The 16,469-nt window shown below is 49.9% G+C and overlaps 1 protein-coding gene across 1 annotated transcript in view; it reads left to right on the top strand.

The window, feature by feature from the left end:
* Positions 1–1,312: 1,312 nt before the first annotated feature.
* Positions 1,313–16,469, top strand: part of KCNAB2 (potassium voltage-gated channel subfamily A regulatory beta subunit 2) — a 141,956-nt gene continuing 126,799 nt past the window's right edge. The window contains exon 1 of the mRNA XM_078873282.1: positions 1,313–1,606. The gene's annotated coding sequence lies outside the window, so the exon portion shown is untranslated. The remainder of the gene's footprint in view (positions 1,607–16,469) is intronic.

Genomic DNA, 16,469 nt, shown 5'->3' with positions numbered 1-16,469 from the left:
TGTATTCTTATCTTAATGTGGATATGAATCTAGAACACACTCGTGTGCTTAAGTAGTTCCTAATTGGCACTTTTTGTTTACGTGACAAACCTTACTAATTGGCTGTGTCGGGTGGTGGCGGGTAACGACACATTATTATATTTTTTCTCCCGTGTCACTTTTTTTAAACAGAACTCTTCGCGTTCAACACCACGTGACTCCGTTGCAACTCTCCCGCTTGCGCTGCTCGCTTGCTTCGCTCGCTCCGCTCTCTCTGCCTCTCCACTGCTAGCCTGCTCTCTCTCTCTCTGCTAGCCTCTCCACTGCTAGCCTGCTCTCTCTATCTCACTATCTTAGCCGCTCTACTGTAAGCTGGCGTTCTCCCGTTGCCTCCGGCACGTGGCGTCCGCTGCTATCGCCTCAATCTGCAGACTACGATGCGCCTACTCCGCGCCTACATTTGCAGCCAACCAATCACAGCTATGCATATTAATTGGTCGTCTCTCTCTCGCGTTGCTTTCTCTCGCAGCACCTGTTCACCCTGATGTGACCTCACTGTCCGCGGCTCACACGTGCATGCACACTGTTTGCAAAACCCCACGCGCGTTACTCCACTACATATTTACGCCATGTAACCCCCAAAATAGTCTTTGTTATCGGTATTATCAATCTATAGAGGCGAACAGACTAATCACCACCAAAAGCACGTGCCACGCGCGCACGTGCTGGAGTTGTTCGGCCATAAGCCCCCCCCGCACCCCCCGGCAAGTTTGGACCAATCACGTAACGCGCTCTGGGTTTAATCCCCCCTTACACCCCCCCCCCCCCGGCTTGACCAATCACATCAAGGCGTGGCCGCTCGCGCCGTCGAGGTGATGCGCGATTGGACCAAGACCGCGTAGGAGGGCGGGGTAAAGGGGGGGGTTAAAGGGGGGGAGTAAAGGTGTGGTTAAGGCGGGGAGGGTGGTGGGGGTGGTAAAAGGGGGTGGGGGGTGGTAAAAGGGGGGTGGTAAAGGGGGGGGGTGGGGGTGGTAAAGGGGGGGGAGGGTGGTATAGGGGGGGGGAGGGTAAATGGGGGGGGGAGTAAAGGGGGGGGGTGGTAAAGGATGAGGAGGGTGGTAAAGGGGGGGGAGTAAAGGGGTAGTAAGGGGGGGGTAAAGTGGGGGAGGATGGTAAAGGGGGGGAGGGTGGTAAAGGAGGGAGGGGGGCTCTTGGGGGGGTGTTCATTCGACCAATAGGATCGCGCCAGTGGTGCGCGTGCGCAGTAGGGCGGTGAGGGGGGGGGTCCGAGGGCGGCAAAACACGAACGGGTTGGAGGAGGGGGGGCGGCGAGTGAGGGGAGAGAGAGAGAGGGGGTAGCGCGGTGAACAGTAGCAGCAGCAGCATTATAAATAAAAGCACTCGCCACCGGTTGTTTAAACGAGAAAACCAGACGCGAAGAGGAGGAGGGTTGTCGCCAGCTTGCCTGCGGCGTAATTGTCGGAGGAAGCGGGGTGCCCTCCGTGTCGCGTTGTTGTCGGCAAAGGCCCAACCTCGTCGAGAAGCCTGCCGGGAGACGCCGTTTGCCTAGACGGCCCTGCCCGCCTCGCACGCGCGTCACCCGGCGCAGCCGCTGCCCGAGGAGCCGGTACTGCCAGTTGCTCTGCACATGAACACACACACACGCACGTGCGCGCGTATGTACCACACAATCAATACTCATGCGTATATACACACACATACTCATTTGCATTCACATTGCACGTACATTCATACACGTTCACGTGCATGCAGTAATATACAGTATATACATACATCTGCGGACACGCCAACCTATAAACATTACGTAACATACACACGTGCACTTGTGCACACATACACAAGTATGGTAATTACTATACACACACACACACGCGCGCGCACTGATGTTGATCGTGTTCGTGCTCTATCCACCGCTGGATGAAGACCTCCTTCGCACGCTGTTGCAATCGTTCACTGTCACGCGATGTCGCAAATTCGCCCGTCTGCACGTGCGTCCACAAGACACAGCTCCCCTGTGTAGCCCCTAACACAGACCCTACACGGGGGTTGGTGGTGGTGGTGTGGTAAGCACCATGCCCGACCGCCGTTGTCTTTCCAGGTACAAAGTTAAGGCTGAGTCGATCTAGGAGGGGGTGGGCCTAGGACCGTTCCATGCATTCGCTGCGGTAGCGCAGTGCGCCAATGTCTACGCCACCTCTCCCTGCCTGCTACACCATAGCTGTCAACCCCTTGTCAGTGCTGCCTCTCTTATTACAGACCAATTCAGATCTTGTTGGTCACTCCGTGTCCCTTATACATCTCAACGTGCATCCTACAAAGTCCCATCACAAGGGAGAAACACACAAATAGACACTCACCACGAGTACACTCACCTGCACTAGTACACTCACCACTACACACCACTAGTACACTCACCACTAGTACACTCACCACTAGTACACTCACCACTAGTACACTCACTACTAGTACACTCACCACTACACTCACCACTAGTACACTCACTACTAGTACACTCACTACTACTACACACACCACTAGTACACTCACCACTAGTACACTCACCACTAGTACACTCACCACTAGTACACTCACCACTAGTACACTCACCACTAGTACACTCACCACTACACTCACCACTAGCACACTCACCACTACACTCACCACTAGCACACTCACTACTACTACACACACCACTAGTACACTCACCACTAGTACACTCACCACCACCACACTCACCACCAGTACACTCACCACTAGTACACTCACCACTACATGCCTTTCAACCCCTTATTACAGACCAATTCAGACCTTATTGGTCACCACGTGCCCTTATAAATCTCAATGGTCATCCTACAAAGTCCCATCACAAGGGAGAGACACAAATAGACAATGTTGTTATTGTTGTCGTTGCCCGTATTGAAACGTCTGTACGCCGTATTGACCTGAAAACTCTATTTTCCTGTACAAGAATACGGAGTAAATCGTATGGGTTGACAGCTTTGCTCTATCTATGGGTCTCTAATAGAGAGAGAGAGACCCATAGAGACTCCCATAGAGACTCTCTATGGGTCTCTGTATCTACGTGGGTCTCTGTGGGTATCTATAGGTCTCTATCCATCTCGATGGGTCTCTGTCTATAATTAATCATACCTGTCAACTCCTTATCAGTGCCCTACCTTATTACAGACCAATTCAGACCTTGGTGTGGACCTGCAAACTCAATGTCCCTGTACAGGAATACGGGGAATACACCGTGTGGGTTGACAGCTACGTATTTAATAAAAGACCAGAACGGCACACCAGGGGTTTGTTGGCCAACACCTCGCCCGGCCGCCTTTGTCTCCCCAGTACTGCCGGGTACTCATTTAAGGCTCAGTCGACCTAGGGGCAGACCGAGGAACGCTTCAAATATCCGCCAGACACACACACACGTACATGACGTGAAACGCACAACGTGAGTTCGGAGGCGTTACGTTAATGTGATCTATTTACATTGGCGGTGTTGTTGAGCACGAAGCGCAATGCGCTAACCCCACCCCCCCCACACAAAGACAAAGATCCCCCGTATAGCCTTAACAGGCTGTGGGGGCAAGTGCTGTTAGCGAACACCTATGAAGGCCGGCACGGCACACGAGGTGGTGGGTGGCCAAACACCACGCCCGGCCGCCTTTGTCGCACCGGGTACTCATTTGAGGCTGAGTCGACCTAGGGGAGGCCCAGGCCCGGTTCAGATAATCGTCGCTGGTGTTGGTCGTGAGCGGGAATCGAACCCGGGTCGCTGGGTTCGTAGAGCAGCGCGCTAACCACTACACCACCGCTCCCCCGCACACGCAACATTCCGTGTGGACACACACACTCGATTGACATGAACGGGCAATAACGACGATGTTTATACTCGGAGGAGCCTCCTGGTTACACCAGCCCACAGGGGATTATTGTGTCCGTCCGTCGTGCAGGGAGGGGCTGGGTGGGGAGGGTGGGGCTGGGCGGGGAGGGTGGGAAGGGGCTGGGTGGGGAGGGGAGGGGCTGGGTGGGGAGGGGCTGGGTGGGGAGGGGAGGGTGGGGAGGGGCTGGGTGGGGGGTGGGGCTGGGTGGGGAGGGGCTGGTCACCCCGTGGTGCCCTTATAAAACTCAACGTTTAACCTACTCACGCCGGCTTGTGCCCGCCCTCACAGTCGGCCATATTTGCGGAATACACCACGCCGCCGTTGACCCTGGCCATTGACCGAGCAACCCAACGTTCCTACCAGCTCCCTCCGCAGGAATGTGTTGATTTGCATTCGCTGGCTGATGTAATTTGCTGCCCTCCCCCCCAACTTTCTCTCTCTCTTCTGTGTGTCTCTCTCCCCGTCCTGGACGTCATTCGTTCCCCAAGCATGCCGTCTCAAAACCACCACCACCACCAAAACCACCTCCCGTGGCTTCTCTGCGCACTTCTCAGCTTTGTCCACGTAACGTTCATTAGCTGATCCTCCTGCTGCTGCTGATGTTGTTGTTGTCGTCAGCGGTTGCCAACACGTAATGCGCAAGTGGAAGTGTTTGGCTGACCACGGTTTGTTTGCGTGCACAGCCGGCGCGTCCTGGAGTGGGGTGAGGGCCTCGATGTATGTGAACTGGGCTACTCGCACCGTGCGTAGCCATGCGTGCCAATCGGAGGTGCTGGGGCAGGACGGCAAACTCGTAGCGTGCGTTTGTCTTTGCTGCTCTTAGTGAATCTTCTGCTGGATGAATGCATTCCGACGTCGTGTCGGTTTGTCTAGGGGGGGGGGGGGGGGTGTTGCTTGACCATTCTTCACCACCCTTGTGATTTGCGTAGCTGATGATGTGGGAGGTGGGATAGGGGTGCGTGTTGTAACGACAGTCCCTTGTCACTCCACTGCTGGATGAACGCCACCCCACCCCAAGTATTGTTCGACCATGGCGCTTGATTGTTTGACCATACTTCACCATGCTTCTTTAGTGGATCTGCGTGTGGGCTGGGGGGGGGGCTGTGGAAGGATTTTTGGCGGTGGATGGCGTAAGGGCAGGGCACTGGTTAAGATTTCACTCGCCACTGATGTTATCCGTGGTCGGGAATCGAACCGTGGAAAACACTGGGTCCGTTTCGTCGCGCAGTGCGCCAGCCACGACACCACCGCTCCTCCACCACCCTTCCCGAGTACTCCTATGGGTGTTCGCCCAATGCGTTCATTGCAATCGCTGGAATGGTTTGGCAGCTGCACGTGTACGTGTGCTCACGCCAATTGGGAGCGGTGGGGCGATGGTTAGCGCACCGCCGCTACGAGCCCAGCGACCCGAGTTCGATTCCCCCGCTCACGACCAGCAACGAATTTTTTAACCGTTTCGGGTAACCTCTCCTAGGTCGGCTCAGCCTTAAAAATGAGTACCTGGCGCGGTGTGTAAACATCAGCACGGGGGGGGGGGTTACATAAAGGAGGCCCAAGCGTGGTGCTGGCCAGCCACCCCCTCGTGTGCCGTGCCGGCCTTCATAGGTTGCGACTGGCTAACAGCATTTGTCCCCAACAGTTCTTTTGGTGATGCTAATTGGAAGCGAGCCGAGTGAGGTTAGCTGCTGCGTTGTGCAATGTGAGTGTGTAAAACACGAGGGGATTTTCATCGTGATGTTACCATTGTAAGCGTGCGCGTACTTTGTGTGGAATTTATTTATTTATTCCGAGGCAATGCGCATTCCGCAAAGCGGGCCCTGGGTTCAGCACTGCAGCAAATAAAAAAAACTTGGAAACGCGAGGCTGGCACTGAGCCCGGATTGCCAGATCAGCGGGAGAAAAAAAACTCTCGATCTGGTGTCTAGCAACAAAAAAACAAATAACAAGACAAGAAGAGCCAAATTCTTAGAATTCGGTAAAAAAAAATACAAAAAAACTGCACACCGTTTATCGAAAATATTAAGGTTTTTTCTTATTACTTTGCAATTATAGCGTCGGGAGTCGTGAAGCGGTCCTTAAAGAGCTGCATGCGGCTCCCGAAAGCCGCAGGTTGCTGACCGCTGGTCTAGACCGACGGATAATTATAAACCCTCATTCACGAAGACGCACACATCTCGAGAGTCATTCTAGAGCAATCGATGATAACAAAAAAACCGACCCCCTAACATCGATAGACATGCACCTCTAGGGCGAAGGACAAACCCTTATAAATCAATGAGAACAAACCTCTGGGAGCATCAGATTATAAAAAAAAACACTTGCATCACAGACACGGCCTCCAGAGTCTCGAAGAATGGATTAAACAACCACGCGTCGAACGACAGACACAACCTCTTTAAGCAATGGACAATGCATGAACAATTATGCAAAACTTATAAATCTCGTTGATATGCCCTCTTCTCAGGGGGGAGTCGGATCCATTACGACTACTGAAGTCGCTGCGGCGATCGAGGGCCTGCATGGCGGCAAAGCTGCACAGAGTTTACACCATTGGAACCTCATTTGCCAGTAAAAAATATGATAATTGGTTTTTTACCCTTCTATCTGGCAACAAAACTGACACCTTTTGTACAGGTTTAATATCATATGTTTTACTGGCAAATGAGGTTCCAATGGTGTAAATGCTTAACCCGAGCTCTCATACTCTGATGGTGCATTGTCTTTGCGTTGTGCGCCTTTTGGCGTCATCTGGTCCAACCCATGTGAGACTAGGCTCTAAGGAAAGCTGTCTCGGGTGTGGACCAATCAACTTCAAGGACAGTGCACATTATCAGAGTTATGTTTTTTGTTTGCATTATGATCGCAGGTATTGTGGTCTATGTAAACATGACTCCTTGTAAAAAAAGGTGTCAGTTTTGTTGCCAGATAGAAGGGTAAAAAAACAATTATCTGCCCAGAGTTGTTGAAAGTGAAAGTGCTGGATAGTGTCGCGGAGTGTCGCGGTTAACACGCCTCTTCAGTGTTGCATGGAAGGCGGCTACAGTACCTCTGGATTGGCAAACTGGGGTCGTAGTCCCCATTTTTAAGGGGACCAGAGGATGTGCTCCAACCACAGAGGGATTGCACTCCTCAGCGTCTCGGGTAAAGCCTATGCCAGCGTGCTGGAGATGATGCTACGCCTGGTGGTCGACAGAGGTCGCAACTGGGTACCCGATACCCGTATCCTACCCGATACCCGACCACCCGTACCCGGCTGGGTACGGGTAGCCGTTTGCGACCCTGTTGCGGCCGGGTACGGGTACGGGTAGGCCGTGAGTCACTGGTGAGTAACCGTTTATCACTCATTTCGGGTAGGGTACGGGTAGGAAACGAGTACCCGTACCCGGCTGGGTACGGGTACCCATTTGCGACCCTGGTGCGGCCGGGTATGGGTAAGGAATCAAAACCCGTTTGCGACCTCTGGTGGGCGAGCTTCGGATTCAGGAAGAACAATGCAGATTCCGTCAGAGTCGTGGAACAATGGTCCAGCTCTTTCCCTCTCGCAGATATTTTTAGGGGTCATGGGAGGATGCTTATTCAGTCTACCTCTGCTTTGTAGATGTGGAGAAGAAATGTGACCGTGTTCCCCGCAATGTCTTGTGGGAGGTGCTGCGGGAGTATGATGTAACGGTGCCACTTTTGCGTGCTATCCGGTCCCTCTAATCCCGGAGTGAGAGCTGTGTCCGTATTCTTGGTGTTAAATCAAAGTCGTTTGCTGTGGATGTTGGACTCTGCCAAGGGGTGCGTCTTGTCTCCACTCATGTTTGTGATTTTCATGGACAGGATATATGTGCCGGCAAAGGCAGAACTCCACGACTCCAGGAAGTGGTCCCGAAGCTTGCCATAACGTAAGGGACCGTGGTGATTTACAGCCAACGTCAGTTTACCGTGGACAATTAGAGGCAAGCCGAAACATAACATATAAAAAAAGAATGTTTTAAAATGTTTTTTTTCATTTTTTATGATAGAATATAGTATTGTCACCAGTATGACATAAGTATACCAAGTTTGCAGTTGATACCACATTGGGAAGTGGGTTAAAATTGAGTTCCAAGATTTGAGGATACAACGACAACAACAGACAGAGTGAGGTAATAAAAAGAAACCTCTCATCTGGCAAGGCCGACATGAGACTCTCCACTGGCGCCAGACGGTGCGGTGTCTAAGGATGTTAATGCGGTACCACAGCAACATTTGAGACCGGTGTAAAATGTATTCGAGTATTTATCTGTGGATGCTTTTTTACGATTGTGCTTTTTTTTCCATGAATTGCATTGCATTTGTGTGCAATTGTCCATGAACGGTGTTTTATTTGGTGTGGTGTGTTTTATTGATAAAATATACACGTTTACTGTTCTCGTTTTCATGATTTAAGCATTTGATATTCAGTCTGTTTATTGCTTTGCGGTATCTGCTGTTAAAATTACAGTTGGGTGTGACTTTATTCCGGAAATGTATCTGATTTTTTTCCCACATATTTTTTGAAGTACACGTTTAATTCATTCTGTGCACCAAAATTCAAAATTTCCGCCCCTTTGTATGTTGAACTTCTTGTGCACCGTACGTAGTCAGCTGCGCTAATCGAAGGTGCGGAGTTATCGATCGAACATTGCATCCGATTCCAGAAACATGTGCGCTTTGCAAATCGTGTTTTATTATTAAATGCATCCCTCTGTCCACCAGTGGTGGCTCCTGCAAAATCTCTCAGGGGGGGCAAATGTCTGGATGATTGATAAGGATAAGGTCCACCCATGCAATGGATAAATTAACAGCTTAAGCATGTAAAGGCAACTTCACTTCTTTAATATTAATGAAAAATAAAGTGACTCTTACAATACATCTTGTTTGTTTCTATACTCACTATTAAAACAAACCACTCAAGTTTCTTTTATAAAAGATTCCACTAGGTGGCGACAAATTATATTGTTGGATGAAACGTGCTTACGTATGATGACGTAAGCACGTTAGGGCGAGCCCTCCCGGAAGCAATAGAGAATGCATTGCAGCGCCCCCGTTAGAAAAAAAACATATTTGAATGTAAGTCTATGGGACCACTCGGGGCGATTCTCAGCTGGAGGGAAATCGCCCAAAAAGAGGCGGTACTCCACAGAACGTAGCATGACGCTGATTGGACTATATCCAGAGGCACAGTGACGGATAGCGTGACTCTGTGGTTGAATGACATTGGTGGTGCGTCGCCCAATCGCCCTAATGAAGAAACCGCCCCTGCTGTCCACTGCTGGATGAGGGCCTCCCCATGACATCCCAGTCATGGTTGGTTCCCTGACCATACTTCACCACACAGGGCAATGCAAGTTGGTGGAAGCGAGGGTGTTCCCAGGACTGGTACAGATTATAATCGCTTGCCACTGATTACACTCGGATCACCTGACGCATAGCACAGTGCGCTCGCCGCTGCGCCACCGCTCCCCCCTTTATCCGTAATGGGTATGTTAGTTCCTTAACAGAGAATTAACGCGCACTCGAATTTATTTTTAGAATAATTTGTTCAAGCTGCACAGATGAATGCTGCGCAATTAAGTGTGTATCGCAATATCACAAGACATTTATCCGCCTGAGATATATTGCTCAAACCATTGGTGCTTCATACGGATGTTAGGGGGGGGGGATGTGACTTGTTTTGCCTTGATTGGAACTGATCGGCAAGGTCTGACCTTGTGAACATTGCCTAATATTTGAACCTTCGAACCTTTGGCAACTCAACCCAGAGCAGTTGGTATACCGCAGTTTGGGATTATAAAGTTATCTACATGTAACTGCATAAAACAGGATTTGCCTGTGGGGGTTGTGGAGATGAGGAAAGGGCGGGGAGGCAGAGGAGATTAATGGATTTGGAGAGTCATTCAGAGGAAAACACAACAGGCAAACCACTTATAGAACATGTAAGATGCACAGCCCTTTTGTATAATTCACTGCTGGATGATGAAGGCCTCTCCCCCACACCGTGATGAAGGCCTCTCCCCCACATCATGGGGATTCATCTTCTTGGTTCTTTCGGTAAAGTCACGTAGAAGGGAAGTAATACAATAATAAAAATAATTATTTTATTATGTTTTATTTTTATTTTATTTTATTATGTTTTATTTTTATTATTTTATTACTTCCCTTCTACGTGACTTTACCGAAAGAACCAAGAAGATTAATCCCTGCAGTCACGAAAGCTTTAAATCGAAATCATGGGGATTATTTTATTGTACTGTACCACGCTCATCACTGGGTTGGTAAAGGGTGGGAGAGCATAGATGTTGGAGCATGGTACAGTACAACACTAGACTTTGCCGCACTGCCTTCTGCCGACAACTTAGCTCTTCAGCAGAGGTCGCAAACGGGTTTTGATTCCTTACCCGTACCCGTACCCGGCCGCACCAGGGTCGCAAACGGGTACCCGATACCCGTACCCTACCCGATACCCGGCTACCCGTACCCGGCCGGGTATCGGGTAGGGTACGGGTACGAGTACCCGATTGCGACCTCTGGGATGAAGCCATGTTGCAGGCGCGGGTGGGTTGATTCTAGGATCTTGAATTGTGAGAAGAGACAAGACGTTGGGAAATGAGTGACAAACGGTTACTCACCAGTGACTCACGGCCTACCCGTACCACCAGGGTCGCAAACGGGTACCCATACCCGGCCGGGTACGGGTAGCCGGGTATCGGGTAGGGTATCGGGTACCCGGTTGCGACCTCTGCTCTGCAGCGACCAGTTGCCTTCGTTTTAATGCACAGTTGTGATCTTCCAATCCAAGAATTTCCAGGCGAAAATCTGCTTAGCTTCTGACATCTGATAATTTTGTTCAGCCAGCTGATATGTTTTGGTGAATCATAGTTTTCATAGCTAGGCTATGCCAATATATGTCTACTGGACATCTGTGAGAAAGTGCTTTATAGCTCATCGGATTCCTCCAGTATAAATACATATTAATATTCTGAAATGTATATTTATTACAGTTTATTTTTTTTTACTCAGTCGCCGTGATGAGGATGCCGGCATCAAACTCGCCACATTTGTTTAGGTCTTGGTGCAATCGTGGGCAACTGAAACGTGGAATTTGTTCGTAGGATCTCAGCTGAGCCACCTCAGTGTGGCGACACGGCCGTCGTGAACACCTCCTCGCCACCCTGAGCCACGTTCCGAATGCTTTATCTATCGCTGCGCAGGTCTTATTTCACGTGTGATAAAGTGCTTTAATTTCAATTTACGAGTGTATTTTTATTGCCGGTTCCTTCATAATTTATCGTGCACTCTTGTCACTTTAAACGTTTGCATCATTTTACAAGCAAACCTACTCTTGTGCCAACCTTTTAGCTCGCCCCAATGTCCCGTTTGTAAATCATCGTCAGCTATGGTCCATCCACTGCTGGATGAAGGCTTCCCCAAGCCACTATCCCACGCTCGATCTGCCCAGCACCTGCACACGGGAAAATAAATAAACGTTTACATGGCTTCATATTCTTAGGTTTTTTCGGTAAAGTCACGTAGGTAAAAAATTTAAATTAATAAAAGTTAAATAAAAATAAAATAAAAATCACGACGTTTCGGAGGCAACACAAGCTTCTGTCTTCAGGTGGAACCGTCACAGCACGATCGCTGTATCAAGTGAGAGAAATTCCAAGAACACAGTATTTGTATATATACTGGTTGAGGGTGGGAGGAGCCAAGGTAGGCCCTGAATATTGTTTTTGTGAGGTTCGGTGCGGCTGAAGCACGCTGTTAGGAATGGGCCTTTGTTGTGTAAACTGGGTGCGGATGATGTAAAGGTGCGTGTAAAAGGGACTGAGCCTTTTTGTTATGTAGAGATGATGTGGCTTTCCAATCCAAAATAAGCTGCACATCACCCCAATGAACGTTCCACATTACCATGGTGAGACCAGGGCCATCCGTAGAAAAACCCGCAGTGTTATTCTTGTAGGGTAACTTAATTGGTTCATAATAATTTACAGCCCTTTTGTCATTCCACTGCTGGATGAAAGTCTCCGCATGCTGGGGTCGGTCGGTGGGGAGGGGGATTGTTTGACCATACTTCACCATGTTGGCCAGTGTGGGTTAATGATGATGATGGCTCGCAGACCTGGTTGTGATTTTCAATCGCAACTGTTAGCCGTGGCCAGGAATCGAAAGCAGCTTGCCAAGTTCAAAGTGCTGCACGCGAAGCATCGCATCCCGCCGCTTGGAAAATATTTGTATGTTTTAAAAGAGCTCTTGCCCGTGTTTCCTCGAGTGGCGATGCAAAGGTGAATGGGATGAACTCTCGTGCAAAGGTCATTCATGTTTTACATTAATTCCTGGGTTCATCCAAAATAATTCATAAAGGTTCAAGTGGCCTTATAGTCCAAACTGATTGTCCGATATTTAACTGCTAAGGAGCCTCTTGAGAGTCATTGTCATATCTCAGAGGTCGCAACCGGGTACCCGATACCCGTACCCTACCCGATACCCGGCTACCCGTACCTGGCCGGGTATGGGTACGGGTAGCCGTTTGCGACCCTGGTGCGGCCGGGTACGGGTACAGGTAGGCCGTGAGTCGCTGGTGAGTAACTGTTTGTCACTTATTTCCCAACGTCTTGTTTCTTCTCACAATTCAAGTTCCTAGAATCAACCCACCCGCCCCTGCAACATGGCTTCATCCCAGAGGTCGCAATCGGGTACCCGATACCCGTACCATTCCCGTACCCGACCGGGTACGGGTAGGATACGGGTACGGCCGGGTACCCGTTTGCGACCCTGGTGCGGCCGGGTACGGGTAAGGAATCAAAACCCGTTTGCGACCTCTGTCATATCTGAAAGGAAGACCAGAACGATCGAGGGAAGTTACATCACCATCATCAATACGTCATTATCTATCCACTGCTGGATGAAGGGCCCACCCCAAGCCGCCACCATCTCCCAACGTCTCGCAGATGCAGCAATCGACTGGCGTGGTCGGGCGAGCTGAACCTCTTCGCTCCATCTCCTCGGTGGACGTACTGCCGGGGCACAGCCGATTAGTAAGGTTTATCACGTTAACAAAACGTGCTAGTTAGACGCTACTTCAGCGCACCGGTGTGTTGGAGTGTAAACCCACAACATTTACAATTCGATGATGATGCTTCTCTGGTGATTTACAACCGCTTCATCGCGCGATAGCCAGAATTGTGAAGAAGTTACCCTCTTTCGCTTATAAATTGAGTAAGGTGATGTCATCGACCGACAATTTCGCGTCCATCTCGGAAACCATGTCAGCTGCCCACAAACTCTACTAAATGGCCTACCGCAGGGGGTTGGTATTAGCACCAGCCCTGTTTAATCCTTACACCAGCGAAATGCCGGCCACATTGAGCCGCAAGTTTATTTACGTAGACAATCTAGCAATGGCCAGCCAAGCGACGACACTCGGCGCAGCTCAGGACATCTTGAACACGACCTAAAGAAATTCGAAGATTATTTCTACTCCTGGGCGACTTAAGCCAAAACCCAACCAAGATGGTGTCCTCGGCGTCCCATCTCAACAACGCGAGTTTTGTGGTTAAACATCACCCATTGTCCACTCCCGAATTACCTTGGAGTGCTGCTCGATCGAAGTCTCACTTTCAGGCAACACATTAAGCAGCTGAGCAACAAGATAAAAACCCGCACGAACATTTTCCATAAACTGGCGGGAACCAGTTGGGGCTGGGATGCGCGGATGCTACGGACTGCCACCCTCGACCTTGTGTATTTGACGGGAGAGCATTGCTCATCTGTGTGGGAACGTAGCGTTCAGACAGTGGCAACGCACGCCATCTCAGATACGCTGACGTCGACGCCGACCCAGTGGTTCCCAGCGCTCGCCCACATCGGTCCGCTACAAATCTGTCGTGAAACAGCAACTGTCTGGGAGTAACAAAACAAAAAACCCTTCAACCCGCAACTTCCGATACGTCGGGACGTAAATTCGGTGCCGCCTGATCGCCTAAAATCATGCCACCCCTTCTGGATCACAGCAGCCTCACTCCACGCCACGAATACAAATGAAGGCGAGAGATTGAAGCAAGTCTGGACTGTGGCCGACGTCAAAAGTAAACATCTCATGCAGGATCCTACCATCGAACCTCCCGGTTTGAACCTTCCACTCCACCAATGGTCAACCATCAACCGAATCGGGACCGGACATGGCCGATGCGGCTACCTGATGCACAAATGGCACATGAAAGATTAGGCGGCCACAAATCCCAACCATCGACCCACATCCTAAACACTCCGCTTCTGCTATCTTCACTCCTTTAAAGGAGAAATGGACGAGGTCCACTCTGCGTCTGAACAGGATGTTGGCTATCAACAACAAGGCAACTCCTATGACTAATTGGGAATGGGACGCAAGCGTAGGATTGATCACCCTGTCGCTGGCCGCCTTTGGGGAGGGTGTATAGGGTGAAAGGCCGAAACACGCTAGGAACCAAAGGTACACTACTGACGATGCGCTCCCCAAATTTCACCAGGCTCACTGTTCATGAACTCTTGGAAGTGCTTGCACAAAGGATAGTAACATCCTGTGTTCTTGGAATCTTCAGTGGATAACAAATCTAAAATGACATCATTAAACTGCTGCTTTTAATCCATACGAAAGAGGATCGTTGTGGGCCTACTTTCTGTTCATTACGTTAATTGTACAATTTGCTTATCTAATGCTTGGTCTCTCTTTGTACTGTTTTAAAATAACATTTAGAGATAGGTCTTACAATCTGTCAGTCTATAGCCTTGAACCCCCATGAGAGACCAGTTGGCAGCATAGTGCTAAAAGGCCCTCATCAGAGACGGATTTGTCAGTATACTTCCCGGAAGACAGTTTGATTGACTGGCCTCTCATTTGTGTAACGACCCGATCGTAAACCAGTCTCTCTCACGTTGACCGAAGACCAAATTCACAGAGCAGTCTGCACACCCATTTTCTTCAGAGACCCCTCCAATGAGCACGGTTGGCTATATATGGTGAGATAAAAATTCTAAAACATGCATAGAACCCAAATCGGTCTATGGCAGGGGTGGCCAAATGTCATCGCCCTACGTGCGAGTTGCATTCCAACGTCTTCTCTCGACACGACGGGCACTGAGCGGGTGACCTGGGGTTGGTCACGTTGGGGGGGGTCACATGGGGGGGTCACATGGGGTGGTCATGCGGTAGGGCACGTTCACGCTGGTTTGGTGTGGAGTTTTTGAATTTAGAAATCGGCGGGAGCGCTCCGGGAGCACTCGTCTCTCACTGCGTGGTGCCGTTGCCGCTTCCGCAGATTTTTCCTGTTCCAAGTGAAGTTGTATTGAAAAGTAAAAAAACAAAAATATCTCCAACTGAACTACCAGGGAAGCTGAAGTTTAGCCACCACCATCTTTTGTCTCAAGGGCACATCGGAGATTTTGTTGCCAATCGAATTACCGCCATAACAGGGATGGTGCACAGGTGGCAATGCTTTTTTACAAATATTCCGCGCAACTGCCTACACGAATTGTTGAAGACTTTTCCTTCAGAGCGGGCGAGAGCGGTTTCTCCCGAGGGAAGTGGACCGCATTCCCTCCAGTCCAGTGGCCTAGCACAGTGATTCTCGACCGGGTGGTACGTGGCAACGTCCCAGGGGGGTATGTGAGGCAGAGGTCGTGAACGGGTTTTGATTCCTTACCCGTACCCGTACCCGGCCGCACCAGGGTCGCAAATGGGTACCCGTATCCGTACCCGGCCGGGTACGAGTACCCGTTCCCTACCCGTACTCGTACCCTACCCGAAATGAGTGACAAACGGTTACTCACCAGTGACTCACGGCCTACCCGTACCCGGCTGCACCAGGGTCGCAAACGGCCGTACCCAGCCGGGTACGGGTAGCCGGGTATTGGGTAGGGTACGGGTATCGGGTACCCGGTTGCGACCTCTGATGTGAGGTGATTTTATTTAAATGTGTAAAATAATATCGTACATGAGAGTCATTGGTGAATATTCACGTATGAATCTGTCAGTATAAGATGATCTTCTTGGTTCTTTCGGTAAAGTCACGTGGAAGGGAAATAATAAAAATAAAGCATAATAAAATAAAAATTCTCACGACGTTTCAGCCACAACACAAGCAGCCGTCCTCAGGTGAAGAAACAGGGCTGTCGGAAAGACGGCGTCCCAATGAACACTGCCAAGCTTGGCAGCGTATATTTAAGCTGGGTCGGGGGGAGGAGAGCGCCTTGACAAAGGAGTTTACATATCAACAGCGGAATTAAGCATATTGATGGCAAATGCAGATATGGGATTAGTCACTCCTTGTGGAATGTGTCGGTGGTGGGGGGGTCTAAAAGTCATATTATGCTAGTGTATTATGTAGGATTAGCAGTGATAAAGGGAGGGAAATTTTAATCGTAAGGAGCTGCAGCAGCCAAACCACCACGTATCAAGCTCGTGCATTATGTGGGCAACAAAAACGGAGGAGTTTCTAAAGAACTGCAAATGCCCTACTACTCTATAATACACCTATGTGAAAAAACTAAATATAAACTCCATCAATATAATCAATGTGCTCAATATACTCTCCAATA

This window comes from Lampetra fluviatilis, chromosome 36 (assembly GCF_964198595.1).
Source record: "Lampetra fluviatilis chromosome 36, kcLamFluv1.1, whole genome shotgun sequence".
Classification (NCBI taxonomy): Eukaryota; Metazoa; Chordata; class Hyperoartia; order Petromyzontiformes; family Petromyzontidae; genus Lampetra; species Lampetra fluviatilis.
This window is presented reverse-complemented; position numbering and strand designations above follow the sequence as displayed.